The sequence below is a fragment of the Halichoeres trimaculatus genome, unplaced genomic scaffold (assembly GCF_033239565.1).
Source record: "Halichoeres trimaculatus isolate MK-OKI-2021-1 unplaced genomic scaffold, fHalTri1.1 fHalTri1_scaffold_10, whole genome shotgun sequence".
Lineage (NCBI taxonomy): Eukaryota > Metazoa > Chordata > Actinopteri > Labriformes > Labridae > Halichoeres > Halichoeres trimaculatus.
Genome location: NW_027437187.1, coordinates 37,268,769 through 37,286,054, shown reverse-complemented (window position 1 = coordinate 37,286,054; position 17,286 = coordinate 37,268,769). Strand labels below are relative to the sequence as shown.

The 17,286-nt window shown below is 39.7% G+C and overlaps 1 pseudogene; it reads left to right on the top strand.

Moving 5' to 3' along the window:
* LOC141796310 (copine-8-like) overlaps positions 1 to 17,286 on the top strand; it is a 149,103-nt pseudogene that overhangs the window by 104,329 nt on the left and 27,488 nt on the right.

The window sequence follows — 17,286 nt, the reverse complement described above, 5'->3', positions numbered from 1 at the left end:
CGGCGAGCGGGGACGTGTGAGCATGTCGTGGTGTTTCTTCAGATGTCTCAAAGCCGGGCAGCCAGGCGTTTGTTTCAGTGTTTTCAAAGGGTTCAGAGATGAAAAGAGAAGAGTTTTTCTTCCTCTCTGCAGCGCTCAAAGTATCTCACCCGTCAGTTCGTACCAGAAGGCCTCCGCTGGTCTCCGCCCCTCACGCTGAGTTTAAAATGTAAAACTCCTGAAACAGAAGATTTGACCCGTGGACATCTCTCCAAAATGTCTGATATCTCTGATGAAGGTTGGATTTGACGTCCTGGAGGCTCCGTAACCCTCCCGTGCCTCTTACACCTGCTCATATTTTCAATAATATTGGAGTTTAACTGATGCTGTGGCCCCCAGGAGCCCCTTTTTGATGGCCCTTGACTACGCTTGTAATCCTGTTATTCTGCCATTTGCAGTGAAAACACGCCTGTTTTGAAAAATAAAATGTAATTCCACCCGAGCCCGTTTTTCCCCACGAGGGGATATAAAGTCTATAAATCCTGTTTATTTATCGTCTCCTTCAGGGATCCTCGGCTTTATTATTGCTTTTAGCTGCTCCATCTCTGCATTTATCAAAACAAGCCACTCCAGATTCAATTTGCAGCTGTGATGTTTGGTGTTTCAATGTGCGGCTGTCTCTGCTGGGGCAACAAAGCAGAATGTAAGCAGGATATTCTAATTATCCTTGAATATAATTAGCACATTTTTCTAAATATTCCCTCTCTGGCTGTAAATCAACGAGAGGCGCTCTGTATGAAGCTGTGAAACGCTGACGTACGTGAAGTCAGGAAGCTTCACCTGAAAAGAGACGAGGCAGCGTTGGAGCTCAGCGTGTGACAGATCTGTTTTTTAAAGATGGAGGTGTGATCCATCTCAGACGATGAACTGAAACCAGTCTCTGTAACCGTCCTCACTGCGTGTGGGGTTGTCAATCAAATTCAAACGATGATGGAGTCAAGTCTCAGCTGGTCTCTGTTTGTTAATCACTGGTTGAGTTCAGAGAGAAAAACTAAAGCAAAGAAAAATGATGCACAGATTAGCAAGTTGCTATAAATAACTTCTCATAGTGGGTAATTAATTTATTGGTAATACAAATTACACATTAAGAGCGAATTATGCTAAACTAAACAGAAAGTGCTAAGCTAAGTGCTAAATTAAGCTAAGGATAAAACTATGATACATGTTAAGCTGAATTTTAAGTGCTAAGCTAAACTAAAGCAAGAACTACAATAGGAAAGTCAGCTAGGCTATAGGCTAAAATAAGCTACATGTTAAGCTTAATGCTAAATGCCTAGCTAACAAAAAAAATGCTTCAATAAGCTAGTCAGTTTGGCTAAAGGCTAAAACAAGTTACATGTTAAGCTGAATGCTAAATGTGATACTAACAAAAAATGATATACAATAAGCAAGTCAGCTAGGCTACAGGCTAAACCAAACTTCATGTTAAGCCGGATGCTAAATGCTATACTAACAAAAACATGTAATACAATGATCAAGTCAGCCAGGCTGTAGGCTAAACCAAACTTCATGTTAAGCTGAATGTAAAATGCTAAGCTAACAAAAGTGTACCAAGATTAGCAAGTCAGCTAGGCTTTAGGCTAAACCAAATTTCATGTTAAGCCGGATGCTAAATGCTAAGCTGAATGAAAACGTGCCAAGATTAGCAAGTCAGCCAAACAAAGGGAAAATCAAGCTACATGTTAAGCTTAATGCTAAATGCCTAGTTAACAAAAAAAACAGCTTCAATAAGCTAGTCAGTTTGGCTAAAGGCTAAAACAAGTTACATGTTAAGCTTAATGCTAAATGTGATTCTAACAAAAAATGTTATACAATAAGCAAGTCAGCTAGGCTATAGGCTAAACCAAATTTCATGTTAAGCCGGATGCTCAATGCTAAGCTAAATGAAAACATTTGCCAAGATGAGCAAGTCAGCTAAACAAAGGGAAAATCAAGCTACATGTTAAGCTAAAGGTTATATGCCAAGCTAAATAAAAATGTGCTAAGATTAGCAAGTCAGCTTGGCTAAGGGATAATCAAGCTACATGTTAAGCTGATGCTAAATGATAAGATAAATGAAAATTATTTGCTACAATAAGCAAGTCGGCTAGGCTATAGGTAAAACCAAGCTTCATATGAAGCTAAATGCTAAGCTAACAAAACCATGTGCTACAATAAGTAAGTCAGCTAGACTATGGGGAAAACCAAACTTCATGTTAAGCTGAATGCTAAATGCTAAGTTAACCAAAAATGTGCCACGTTAAGCAAGTCAGCTAGGCTATAGGCTAAAATAACTTACATGTCAAGCTGATTGCTTAATTCTAAGCTAACCAAAAATGTGCTACAATAAGCTAGTCATCTAGGCTATAGGCTTAACCAAAATTTATGTCAAGCCGAACGTAAAACACTAAGTTACGAAAATGTGCCAAGATTATTTAGTCAGTTTGGCTAAAGGATAATCAAGCTACATGTTAAGCTGAATGCTAAATGTTAAGATATATGAAAATCACTTGCTACAATAAGCAAGTCGGCTAGGCTATAGGTAAAACCAAGCTTCATATTAAGCTAAACACTAAGATAACAAAACCATGTGCTACACTATGCAAGTCAGCTAAGCTATGGGGACAAACCAAGCTTCATATTAAGCTAAACACTAAGATAACAAAACCATGTGCTACAATATTTCAGCCAGTTAAGCTATCAGAAAAACCAAGCTACATGCTGAATGCTAAATGGTACGCTAGTCTCAACCTTATGTTGCAAAAAGTAACTCAGCTTTACTATGGGAAAAACCAAGCTATATGCTAAGCTGAATGCTAAATGCTAACTTAAAAGAAGGCAAGAAGTAAGCAAGTCAGCTAAGTTTTACCCACTTTTTGTCGCTTGAATGACATTATAGGTCTTTACAAGCTGATGTGACCTTAAATAGTCGAGTGATGAAGCAGTTTTTCATTGGAGGAGCTTTTCTCGACAGAACAAAACAGAAAACGACCTCCCCCTCTGGGCCCTGATCCTCCACCATACAGATCATATATTTCACTATTTCTTCCACCCTCTTTGACTCTAACACGTCCATTCAGAAACCAGCTCACACAAAACTACACAAACGAGGGCTCAAACATCCCTGAGGTTGAATGTTCTGATGTTTCTCGCCGATAAATCCAGAGATTTCTGGCTCCTTCACCTGTTTTCTTCTTCTGTTTTCCTGCAGAACGGTAATCCTCAGAACCCGTACTGCAACGGCATCGAGGGAGTGATGGAGGCTTATTACCAGAGCCTCAAATCGGTGCGCCTGTACGGACCCACCCACTTCTCCCCTGTTATTAACCATGTGGCCAGGTAGGTCCACTGTAATCACAGCCGGGGCTGCTGGGAACATGTGTAGGCTGACTGGCAGAACGGTACACAGGACACAATGCAGACATGTTTACGTGGTGAGCTCTCTGAAGACCTGTTTGTTGGTGTCTGGTCTGTTTGGTTTGAGCCTCACAGCAGATGGTTTTCCACCAATGAACCTGCTTTATGCCCAGGTTTCAGTCTATTTAGAGACAGTTTTTCCTGCCACTGTTGCTAAGTGACTTCTTATTGTTGATGAAGTGGATTCAGTGTTTACAGTCCAACTCTGAATGCAGCATCATGAGACGATCCGCCTGGACTGAACCATCTCATTTCTAAGGGTTCAGGAACAGAAGAGTGTCAGCCAGTCATCAAACACATTAAAGTGTCAATAGAAATGACTGGCTGACACTCTTCCAAAGTCATCGTTAGACAAGTAGTTTAAATCAAAATGTCAGTCTCAGTGGTCATATGGTTCAGAAGGGGGCGCTGTTAGCCAAGTGGTTAGAGCATGCACACCGTATTTGGAGGCTGCACTTGAAATTTTTTTATGTCATAATTTTAATAAATTTGCAAAATTTATAGAATTTCAATTACTTGCAAAAATATTTAAAATATTTTTTTAAACAACTAAAATTTGCAAAATTTCTCAAGAAACTGAAACTCAGAAAATGTGCCAGAATGTACCAAAAATGTGCCAAAATGTTATGAATTTGCAAAAAAAATTACAAGACGTAATTTAATAAATTTGCTAAATTAACAGAATTTCAATTACTTGCAAAAAAAGTTAATAAAAAACATTAAATAATCAAAAAATTGCAAAATTTCTCAAGAAAACGGAACTCAAAAAATGTTCCAAAAATGTACCAAACATTTGCCAAAATTTAATAAATTTGCAATAAAAAATAGAAGATGTAATTGAATAAATTTGTGAAATTTATAGAATTTCATTTGCTAGCAAAATTGTGGAATTTCTCAAGAAAATGAAACTCAGAAAATGTGCCAGAAATGTACCAAAAATTTGCCAAAATGTAATAAATTTGCAATAAAAAATAGAAGATGTGATTTAATAAATGTTTTTAATTTATAGAATTTCAATTACTTGCAAAAATAAAAAAAGATAAAAAATGTAAAAAATTCTCAAGAAAATGAAACTCAAATAATGTGCCAGAAATGTACCAAAAATTTGCCAAAATGTTATTAATTTGAATAGAAATAGAAGATGTAATTAAATAAATTTGCTAATTTTAAAGATTACTTGCAAAAAAAAAAAAAGGAAAAATTTCTCAAGAAAATGAAACTCAAAAAATGTGCCAAAAATTTGCCAAAATGTTATAAATTTGAATAAAAAATAGAAGTTGTTATTTAATGAATTTGCTAAATTTTCAAAAAATTTGTAAAAAAAAGATAAAAATCTCATAAATTTGCAAAATTTACAGAAATGTAAAAAAATGAAATTTTCCAACTTTCAAAAATTTACAAAAAATTCAAACTAAATTGCAAAAATCTAAAAAAAATGGTAACCTTTTCTTCTTGCAACATATGATGTATATTTAGCTCAATTGAAATATTACGTATGATTTTATTTAGTGTCAGTGTCTTTAATCATCAATACCCTCCCTACGAGGAGCCACTGCAGAGGAGTCAAAGGGCCTGACCGAGGGAATAATGAATGATTTGCTCTCTGGGGTTATTCTCAGTCTCCTGATTGATGCTCTGCTTCAGATGGATGAAAATAAATAAATAAAGCTCATAAACTTCAGAAGAAACAGTGCTGTGACTAATCTGAGTGTCACACCTCCCACTTCACTCAGATCTTTGTCCTCAGTCGTAGAAAACACCGGGCTCAGCCTTGGAGTCCAGTTAGAGTTTTATCAGATCAACAGATGAGAAACACAAACCCTCCTCCCCCCTCTTTAAATATTTAGAGGAAATAAGAAAAACCTCTGGTAGATTTCATCCACCAAGTGTCTGCAGCTCTGTGTGCTCTGACAGCAGCGCGCGCTGAGAGGATGTAACGTGCTGCTCTGTACTACAGCCATCGCCCACTTCCACCTGACATCCTCTATTGCCAGATTGTGTCTCCTGATCCTGGAGACTGACTGTAACAAGCACTTTTCCCACCTTTCATCATCAGCTCTCAGAGCCCCCCCCCTCGCTGAAAGTGCCATCCGCCCACGCACGCTGAGAATAGCTGCATTGTTCGGCGCTCATTTCTGTGCAGCGTGTGACTGAAACAGGGGAAGACGGGATAAATTAAACAGTCTAATCAGGTTCTTAATGATCAGACTTCAGTTTTTATCATGACGGTCTGAAACGCTCTGGACTCTCTGATTTTCTGTCCTTCAGCTGTTTGTGCTCTTTATTTCTTCCTTCTGTTATTTTTAGACGTGTCTTCTTCTTCGTTACATCACGTCTATTTTAGATATGTTCATTTATAGCCCTCATCACAGATCGCTGGTTTGCCTTTAAGGCCTTTTTGTGTCTGACAGGAGGAAAACAAAGAGTGAAAGCAGGTCCACGTTCTTCTACCTCAGACAAAGTTTAATCTATTATCTGAGTCCTGAGCAGAGGTTTAGTTTGGTTTTATTCATGATGAAAAGGAGAAGGGGGCGGGGCTAAAGGCAGACCTTGGTGTTTGAGTTCCTCTCCTAGACCATCAGTTTAGCAAGTTTCAGGCTGTGGGGGCAGTGTTGCTGTTAACATCCAGTACGGAGCTTTAATAAGACATGAAGGAATAAAAAATGGAGGAACATTCGCTATGTGTTTCACTACCCCATGGACCACAGCTTCCTACAACGCTGTCTCCGTTTTTGTCTTTTATGTTAGCGGTACATTAGCAAAACTCCTCCACAGTCACCATGCTTGTTTTTGAGTTTCTTGCTGTCATAAACTTCTGTCTCTGGGCTGCTGCCCCTGGTGGATGTATTGGTTAAAAGCAGTGCCAACTAAAAGGACGCACAGAAGTATGTGAGCCACTTCATCAGGTCCACATTGCTAGTCCCGGGTTGGACCCCCTTTTTAATCCTTGGTGGCATAGATTCAACAAGGTCCTGGAAACCTTCCTCAGAGAGTTTGGTCCATATTGACATGATAGCATCAACAGTTGCTGCAGATTTGTGGTCTGAACATCCATGATGAGAATCTCCCGTTCCACCACATCCCAAAGGTGCTCTATTGGATTGAGATCTGGGGACTGTGGAGGACATTTGAGTACAGGGAACTCATTGTCATGTTGAAGAAAGCAGTCTGAGATGATTCCAGCTTTATGACATGGAGCGTTATCCTGCTGGAAGTAGCCATCAGAAGATGGGTACACTGTGCTCATAAAGGGATGGACATGGTCAGCAACAATACTCAGGACTTACCAGCTGACTTTTTTTTTTTTTCTTTTTTCCCTTTTCTTTCTTTTTTTCTTTTTTCTTCTTTTTCTTTCTTTTTTCCCTTTTCTTTCTTTTCTTTCTATTTTCTGTTTTTTCTTCTTTTTCTATTTTCCTTTTTCTTTCTTTTTTCTTTTTTCCTTTTTTTTCTTTTTTCTTTTTTTCTCATTTTTCTTCTTTTTTCTTTTTTCCTTTTTCTTTCTTGTTTTTTTTCTTTTTATCCTTTTTTCCTTTTATCTCTTTTTTCTTTTTTCCTTTTATCTCTTTTTCCCTTTCTTTTCCTTATTTCTTTCTTTTTCCATTTTTCTCTTTTTTTTCTTTTTTCTCTTTTTTCTTCTTTTTTTTCTTTTTTCCTCTTTTTTTTTTTTTCTGTGGACTTTAAACCATGCTCAGTTGGTACTAAGGGGCCCAAAGTGAGCCAAGAAAATCTCCCCCACACCATTACACCAGCAGCAGCAGCCTGAACCGTTGATACAAGACAGGATGGATCCATGCTTTCATGTTGTTGAGGCCAAATTCTGACCCTACCATCTGAATGTGGAGCAGAAATCCAGAAATCTCTGAGTTACTGTTGCCTTTCTATCAGCTCCAACCAGTCTGTCCATTCTCCTCTGACCTCTGGCATCAACAAGGCATTTTGTCCCACAGAACTGCTGCTCACTGGATATTTTCTCTTGTTGGGACCATTCTCTGTAAACCCTAGAGATGGTTGTGGGTTAAAATCCCAGTAGATCAGCAGTTTCTGAAATACTCAGACCAACAACCATGCCACGTTCAGAGTCCCTTAAATCACCTTTCTTCCCCTTTCTGATGCTCGCTTTGAGCTGCAGCAGATCCTCTTCTCCATGTCTACATGCTGCCATGTGATTGGCTGATTAGAAATTTGCGTTAACGAGCAGTTGGACAGGTGGGCTTAATAAATTTGCCGGGGAATGTAGATTGTCTTCTCATTATGGTGAAATTATGGGTTCATAAATGTGAATTCACAGATTCAGGGATTTCCACAACACACAAATACGTAGAGGTGTGACCCTTGCGTCTCTCTCTTGCAGGTACGCATCGGCAGTGATGGACGGCTCGCAGTACTTCATCCTGCTCATCATCTCTGACGGCGTCATCACGGACATGGCTCAGACCAAGGAGTCCATCGTCAATGTACGGTACCCTGTTTGGGACAAACCCTCTGTGTCGTTGTTCAGGGTTCTGTTAATGAGTTAACGCTCGGGTTCCTTCAGGCGGCTCATCACGAGGAGCCCAGGTGGTCCAGGTGGTCGGCCTCTGATTGAGCCTCTAATAAAGATTGTAATGAATAAACAAACAATATGAAAGGAGAGATGAAGAGCTGTCCAGCTGCAGTCCTCTTCATGTCTTCTCTAATGAGCTGAGAGGGTCGGGGTCGTCCTCCTCATCCTCAGCTCCCCTCCGTACCCCCTGATCCTGCTCCGCTCGGCTTTAATAACCAATCACCTGATGAGTGTGATGACTCCTCACATGTTCTTCCTCCTCCATGTGAAGTAACGTCCTCGTGAAGTCAGATTCAGAGTAATTATCCCCTCGGCCACCGGGGGCCCCTGCCCCTCATATTCCAGGCAATTTGAGCGTTGGTCTAATAACCCCAGGAAGTGATGAAACAATGAGAGCGCCTCCATCCATCACTCTAACTGTTCTCCAGCTGAGATTTAATAAACAATATTGCGGAGCTGGGCGGGCGCTCGGCGGCCGTTCGGCGGCAGCTCAGCGCGGACAGAGATGTAAATGAGAGTCATTTTTAAGCTCCGGGAGATTTAGACAAAGTTGTAGATGCATGAAATTACAAAACTCCACAACTGGCCGGATGAGAAGGTTTATTAAAGCGGCTGCAGAGGGCAGATGGAGGCGAGTGAATGAACCCCCTGTCTGTTTTAACAATGGCGTCGAATTCTGCCACTGAGCTTTCCTTCCTCAGCGCCGTCTGGTTAATTTACCCGCCAGCCTGCTGCGTTTAAGATAGCACCACGGAGAAAAGAGCCAAAGTTGCTTCTCCTTCCTCCCCTCACACGTCTGTTTTCTCCCCCCTTCCTCCCTCCACAGGCCGCGTCTCTGCCCATGTCGATTATAATAGTCGGGGTTGGACCGGCGGAGTTTGACGGTAAGCGGGGGTGAAGATCCTCTGCATGTGCACGCTTTGTGTCCTGGGTTTATTTGCATGCAGTAATCCTTCGCCTCCATTCTCCTCCCTATCTCGCCTCCCACATGTTCCAGCTCTTCTTCTCCTCCTCCATTCTCCTTCTTCTAAACCAGGGTCTGCAACCTTTACTTTCACAGGAGCCGTTTTTCCCCAGCTCACTGAGGGTAGAGTCTTTCAGGAGACACAAAATCTACTTTATCTTCGCTATAAAGACAAAATAATGAATACAAATCTAGTCATATTTAAAATCTAGTGAATATTTTTCTTAATAAGTTTTTGTGTTTATAAAAGTGTTCATGTGGTGCATTATTTTTTTTTATTTATTTGCAAATTTTAACAAATTCAGGTTGAAATTAAAAAAAATCGGCAAAAAACTCAAAAAAAATTTAACCTAAAAAGAGCTGCCAAATTTCAGAAAATTATGAAATATAAAAATTTGCCAAATATAAAAAAAAAAACTTATTTTCAAAAATTTGTAAAATTAAAATAATATATATTGATTCAGTAATTAAAGAAACATGTTTTGAAATAAATAAAATTGTACATCTGATGTCTATTTTTTTTAAAGATTTGCATAACCTTCAAAATCTTCAAAATTAAAAAATTTTGCAATATTTGAAAGAATTTTATTTTTGGAATTAAAATTAAATAAAATAAATTTTATATATTTTTTTTAGATAAAAAAAATTGTGAAGCTTCAAAAATTTGCAAAAAATGATAAAAAAAATTGTTAATGAATTATTTTGCAAAAATTAAGAAAAAAGATTTTTTATAATTTGCAACCTTTAAGAAAAGAAACCACAAAATACGAAATTTTACAAATTTGCCAAATTTTCTAAAAAAAAAACAATGTTATAAAATTAAAAAATAAAATGTTTTGAATTGAATAAAATTGTACATCTGTCTCATTTTTAAAATTTTGAATAAATTTGCATAACCTTCAAAATTCACAAATTGCAAAAAAATATGCAGTTATTCGAAGAAAAGTATTTAAATTAATTTCTGAATCTTCAAAAAACTGTTTTAAAAATTTAAAAGTTTAAAACTTTCAAATTTAAAAAGGAATTATTTTGCAAAAACTAAGAAAACTGAATTTTTTATACATTTGCGACATTTAGAAATGAAATTTAAAAAAATGCACAACAAAATAAGAAATTTCAAATTAAAGCAAAAATTTCAATGAAATACGTTATTTTTACAATTTGCAAAAAAATATTATCTTAAAAGAAATGATACATTGCAAAAAATCTAATTCCTGGAAAGCTACCTGAATTTTGTAACCTATTTCTTGTTTTATGCATAATTACTATGTCATTAAACTCATCATTTTAGTCATTTGTTACTTTTTTGGCAAATACCAGGTGTGTATATTAATCAGACAGACTTTATTGACAGATAAGATGAAGTTTTAGTTCAACAAAATGTAAACAAGGATTTGCAAGAAAAATAACTTTTCTTTTTTTTTAATAATATTTTTAAAGCTACAAGGAGACACTGCAAAGCAGTCAAAGGGCCACATGAGGGTCCAGAGCCACAGGTTGAAGACCCTTGGTCTTAAGTCCTCCTGAATCCTGGTTCCTGGATCCAGATGTGGCTCTTTTGTTTCTCTTTGTGGTTTTTCTTATTTTTCTTAATGAGCGTTGGCCTGTTTCCCACGTCTCCCCCGTGTTGCCATGTCTGCATCCTCAGAACAGTGGCTTGCTGGAGATGAGTAATTAGCCCGTAAAGTCAACAGGACTCAGGGATTATCACGCTTATGATGAAGTCAGGGCGCACGGTTGCATGGCGTCCCAGCAGTGCGTGCACGCCGCTGGCTGTTGCACACATTCCTGCATGTTCCTGCACGGTGACTTCACGCTCAGCGACGCAGATCCTGGTCACGTTTGGCTTCTCCAGCACTCAGAGGGAATGTAACAGAGTCAGGCTCCAGCAGATTAAAGAAAACACACACACACACACACACACACACACACTCACACTCACACACACCCTCTGTGTGTCATGTTTGCTCGGTGTGGCTTTGACGCGGCGCCCTGACAGCCCGTGACTGATGCGTGTGCTCCCTCCTGTAGAAATGATCGAGCTGGACGGGGACGAGGAGAGGATCTCTTCTCAAGGACGCTACGCAGAGAGGGACATCGTTCAGGTAGAGCCTCACCTTAACGCCTTAACGCCGTAACGCCTGAGCGTCTGAGCGACAGTCGGCTCAGCGTCCTCAGAGAAATGTGGGATTTGTGATTAATGGGAGAAGGTCACGGTGCCTGACCCTCTGCTGTGCTCTTATTCTCCGTCCTCCATTTTTACCCTTCTTCTTTCTCTCCTCTCTGCTGCCTCTCACCCTTAGACGTCCTCTGAGTCCTCCTCATATTTTTTGTTTCACCTTTTTTTACCAGGAATGTTCTTGTTTAGGTGAAAGATGTCCTGAATCTTAGTCTCAGAAAAACTCAAACTTTCCTCCTTTACAGCTTCCCTTTTTCAGCCTCTCCTCACTTCTTGTGTCCTCTTCTCTTCTCTTCTTCCCCTCCTTGTTTCCTAACCTCTTTTCATTTCTTGCTCTCTTCTCTAGTCGTCCCCTCTGTTGATGTTTCCTTAACCCCTGCGTCCTTTAGTCTCCTTGTGTTCTCTTTTCCCACCTCCTTATTTCCATTCCTTTGTGTTTCCTCTTCAAACTCCTCTTTCTGCTCATCCTTGTTTCCTTTCCCTTGTCCTAGTTCCTTCCTCTCCTTTCAATTTCATTTTGCTTCCCCTTGTGTCTCCTTGTATCCTCCACCTATGTTTCCTTATATCCTGCTGTGCCTCCTCTTTCCTACCTCACTGTTTCCATTTTTTTATCCGTCATTCTCACTTTTCTCCTTTCCTTGTTTCATTTGTCCTTCTCTCCTCTACTTTGTCTCCCTATTTATTTGTCTTCCCTCTCTCCTTTCCTTGTTTCCTTGCTTCCTCTTTTTTTTCATTTCTTCTTTTCCTTTCTCTGTTGATGTTTCCTTAACCCCTGCTTCCTCTAGTCTCCTTGTGTCCTCTTTTCCCACCTCCTTATTTCCATTCCTTTGTGTTCCCTGTTTCCTTGTCAAACTCCTCTCTCTGCTCATCCTTGTTTTTCCTCTCCTTTAAATTTCCTTTTCCTCCTCCTTTTCCTTCCCTTTGTGTCACCTTGTATCCTCCACCTATGTTTCCTTAAACCCTACCATGTCTCCTCTTTCCTACCTCATTGTTTCCAGATTGTTGGTCTTTGTTTCATCTTCCTCACTTTTCTCCTTTCCTTGTTTCATTTTTCCTTCTCTCCTCTATTTATCTCCTTATTTCTTCACCTTCCCTCTCTCCTTTCCTTGTTTCCTTGTTTCCTCTTCTTTTCATCTAACATGATAATCTTTTCTCCTCCTCTTTGTTTCCTCTCCTCCTCCTGTTTATTTCGTCTCTCCTCTCTCCTTGTATCCTCCACCAATGTTTCCTTATACCCTGCTGTCTCCTCTTTCCTACCTCACTGTTTCCAGATTGTTGGTCTTTGTTTCATCTTCCTCACTTTTCTCCTTTCCTTGTTTCATTTTTCCTCTCTCCTCTACTTTATCTCTCTATTTCTTCACCTTCCCTCTCTCCTTTCCTTGTTTCTTCTTCTTTTTGTCTTACATCATAATCTTTATTTTCTCTTTGTTCCCTCTACTCTTCGTGCTTCCTTATTCTCTCCTCTCTCCTTGTACCCTTCACCAGTATTTTATCCTATTAGGATCCTTTGATTGCGTTGCCTCCTCTTTTCCTACCTCCTTGTTTCCTTTCCTCTCTGTCCCTCCTTTTCTCTCTGCTCTTCCTTTACCTCCTCTCCTTTTATTCTCTTGTTTTCTCATCTTACTGATGTTTCCTTTCCTCTTCTCTTACATTCTTTCCTTGCTTCCTTTCTCCTTCCCACCTCTGCTTTCATCCTTTTGTTTCCTCTCCTTTCTTTGTGTAATTCCTCCTCCTCTCCTCCGTCTTCCCCTTACTCACCTTCCCTTTGTTCTTCCTCTTTCTACCCATTTTTACCCCTTCCTCTACCCTCCTCCATCCTCGTCTCCTTATTATTTTTCCTATGTATCCTTACCTTAAGCCCCTGTTTTGTCCTCTCCTCTCCATTCTCCACTTCTTTATCTTTCCTTCCTTCAGCATCTCCTCGTTTCTTCTTGTCTCCTCAGTCAGTTTCCTGTTCCCTCTTCTCTCCTATCCTCACAGTTTCTATTCCTCCTTTTGTTTCCTCCCCTCCTCTTATACCTCCTGTCCTCTCTTTTCTCCTCTTTATTCTCTGAGAGTTTTTTTTATCAGATGTGAGCAGCAGTTTTGTTGTTCTCTCAGCCCTCAGGCGCTGATATGACAGTGAATTGGTTTCTCGCCGCGATGCTTTGATAGAGAAACAAAATCTGTTCTCCTCCTCCGTCCTCTCGTCTCTGTCTTCTCTCCTTCTCTCTCCTAATCTGTTGTCGAGTCTTTGTCTGAAACTTCTTTCACGCTGCGGTCTGAGCCTGGACTCTCTCTAAAGGAGATTTTGTTACTGACTGGAAAAAATAAAACTTAAAGAGGGAAATCTGTAAATTACTAGATCACTATTACAACGGCCCTTAATGAGATCTGATCTTACATCATGACACACTGAAGGGGCATATACTGAGGTCTACCCATAGCTCCGCCCCCAACAGGCCTCCAGAGGGCTGGCCAATCAGAGGGAAGAGGGTTTGTGGAGCAGGGAGCCTTAAAGAGACAGCAGCTAAAAATCAAGTGTTTTAAGACAGAGGCTGAAATTAAGGTTTTTAAAAGCAAAAGTGAGAGAAAAACTTTTTTTTTTCCCTACACTATAAAAAATTGATGTGAATTTACAAGAACTTTTAACAGTAACATCCTGTTATGTTTTATGTATATGTTATATCCTGTTATTTTTATTAACATTTACGGGTTTAGACCTGTAAATGTTTTTGTAAAGTGTCTTGAGATAACATTTGTTATGATTTGGCGCTATACAAATAAAGATTGATTGATTGATTGATTGTTATTTTAAAGAGAAGTAATTTTTGTTGTGATGGTGTTTTAAAATCGTGAATGAGGAGGAAACACAGTGGATATGAGACCCTGCTGTACATAGATATATTAACACTGCCGGGGGGCACAGACTGTCTGTGCTCTACATGGCACTGACCTTGTACCCAACATATTTTACAGTGTGTTGGCCAATTTTAAAATGGAGAAGAAGATGAAACCTAGTTGTTGCTTTTTCAGTTAACTGTTAAATACCACACCTGGGGCAGTAGTTTAATCGGAGCACAGTCTGTGCCACGTGGAGTACGGCTAGTCTGTGCCACGTGGTGCACAGACACCCTGCACCCCCTGCAGTGAAACATGTCAATGTTCAGCAAGGTCCCATGTCCACTGTGTTCCCTCCTCACTTATGGTTACAAACACCATCACAACAAAAATTACTTACGGTTATTTTACAGTAATTTTAATTTACAGAGTACGGGGTCACTGGAGGGACAGAATAAAGAGTGAATAAATCTCGAAGCCCCTCTTTAAAGTTACTAAATCAGGTCGTCTTCTTGTCTCCCTGCAGTTCGTTCCCTTCAGAGACTACATCGACCGGCGAGGAAACCACATCCTCAGCATGGCCCGCTTGGCCAAAGAGGTGCTCGCTGAAATCCCAGACCAGTTCCTGTCCTACATGAGAACCCGAGGGATCAAACCGGGCCCCCTCCCGCCTCCGTACACCACCTGCCCTCCGCCTGCTCTCCACCCGCTCCTCGCCAGGCGCGTGAGCCGAATCTAACGGCCCAGGTTTGTCTCTCGGACCACACCGGCCCTCCTCTCCTCCCTCTGCTTCTTCTTCTTCTTCTTCCTGCTCTTCACCGGAAGCTTCTGAGCGCACGGCGACCTCGCCCGCTCTCCTGCTGCACTTTCGGAAACGTTTGGCCATGAGCGGTGAGTGTGGCGTGGGAAACCTGCGGAGAACGCCATGCTTCCGATGTTCATTTCTGGTTGGTCTGACGGATCCTGCAGTCGATCTGTGGAGCGGGGTCCTGGATCAGGACTGAGACTGATCACGTCCAGTCTGACGGGTCCGGACTGAGGGACTCAGACACTGCTCTTCTCTTCTGATTTCCACGCCCTCTTTCCTTCACACCTCTCAATATATAAATGTTTACAAGCCGAGGCGTTTTTTCAGGAGGACATTTTTACCGATCAATGTGAAATTCTTCAAATTCCTATTTTTCAGCTGCAGGAAGTGGAGGTTTGACTTTGTACAAACGAGACATTTAGGCCCTGGTGCCACCTTCTTCATTACAGAGTGTGTACCTTTGTTTTTGATAAATGGAGCATGTGCTAGTTTAAGAGAAGCATGCACTGTCGTCTTGCACTCAGGGCTCTGTCCCTCCCACACCGCCGCCGCCGCCACCACTGCCACGTCCCGTCACGTGCAAACCCATCAGCCACGACCTGAAATCTTCCCACCTTCTGCTCCGTCCACCTGCCTTGACTCCTCGGGGAGTCCGGTCACATGAAACGCAGCAGGGACTTGAACAAGCCTTACTCTTTTTGTCGGACAGCGTTCACAGGCACGGTGGGTTCTGGAAACGTGGATCTCCAAGCCCAGACGTCAAAAACACACATCTCACCACCACCGAACCTGACCGTGTGTGAGTCAGCGTCTCCTCCTCTCATGCAGTAACGATCTTCAGAAGCATTTCTTTGTTCGGTTTAACGTCTCTCTACCTCTCACTTGGTTCAAATTGCCAAAAAGAAAAAAGTGGTGAAAACAACAAAGTGTTGGCGCTTCTGTGATTTTTGAGTTCACACTTTTACCGTCTCATCGAATATCTGCCAAACTGTAGACTCACAGCGCTTTGGTAGCTTCTCCAGATCAGGTGACTCATGGTGTCTGTGTCAGCAACACACTGTGAATACGTGTACAGGAAACAGCTCAGCACACGTCACACACCAGAGCAGGGGTCTGCAACCTACAACTCTGAAATAAGTTAAAATCTAGCAAGTAAATGTCTAAACGGGAGTTTTTTGTGTTCAGAAAATTTTACATGTGATGTCTTAGTTTTTTATTGACAAATTTGAAAATAATATAAAAATTAGCAATGTAATATATTTCATAAATATGCAAACTTTATGAACACTGGAAAGAGTTGAAAAAAATACATTTCAAAAAATTGTCTAGATTAAAAAAATAAGAAATTTAATAAAGATTGAATAAAATGAAATTAAACATTTGAAAAAATTCCCCAAATTTTAAAATGTCAAAATGTATCTAATTTAATAAATTAATAAATGCAGTAATTGAAAAAAATGAAATTTATATTAAATGCAAAAAAATTGAACAATTAAAAAAAATAAGAAACTTAAACAAATTGTAAATTATAAAAAAAAAAAAAAATGCACTTCAAAAATTTTCTAAATGTTCAATAAATTGTATGAAATTTTAAAAAATACAAAATGTTTAAGAAATTGAATTTGAATAATTTGCAAAATCTTGCAGAAATAAAAAAAATGAAGTTTTCAAAAATATCATGAATATCCAAGAAATTAAAAAACTGTTACTCCTCAAATTTGTTGAATTTTGGGGAAAAAAATTAAAGATTAAAGGTTTGCAAGTTTTCTAAAAATAAATGGAATTTAAATAATTTGCAAAAATTGACAAAAAATTCCCAAAAATCTTAAATTTGCAAAAATTAGAAAAATATACAAAATATGCAAATATGCCAAAAAATCTTGACAGGACTTCTAAAGCTGTATTGTCAGAGGTGATGCATATTTAGTTTGACCAAATGTTAACGCATGGTTTCTATTTAGTGTCAGTGTCTTTAATCATCAATACCCTCTGTAAGAAAAATAACTACTCTTTATTTCAATAATATTTTTAAAGCTACAAGGAGCCACTGCAGAGGAGTCAAAGGGCCACATGAGGCTCCAGAGCCACAGGTTGAAGACCCTTGCTCTAGAAAATGTTTTTCATTTAGCGGCACACACACACACACACACACCAGGAAAACACTTTCTGTTTGGTCCAAGAGCATTGTAACTGTAACATCAGAGCCAGGAATCATCAGTAGCCCCAAAGTTTAGTAGCATGTGTTTAATCATGTATTTAAAGGGACAGTCACAGAAAATAAAGAGTTTTGGCGTCAAACACTCACACATCTGAAGCTTTCAAGAAGGTTAGCTCAGACATTTTGCCGCTTACAGCTTTAATTTAGGGTTTGAAGAACGATAACTCGTCTGGATGAATGGAGCTAAATGTTGCTTCCTTTGCCAAAATGCCTACTCATATTTATGATGGCGTTAACATTAAATTGGTCTGTACCATCATTCACACAGACATAGAACATAAACCCAGGGTGCAATGTGCCAAAGGTAAAACACGACAAT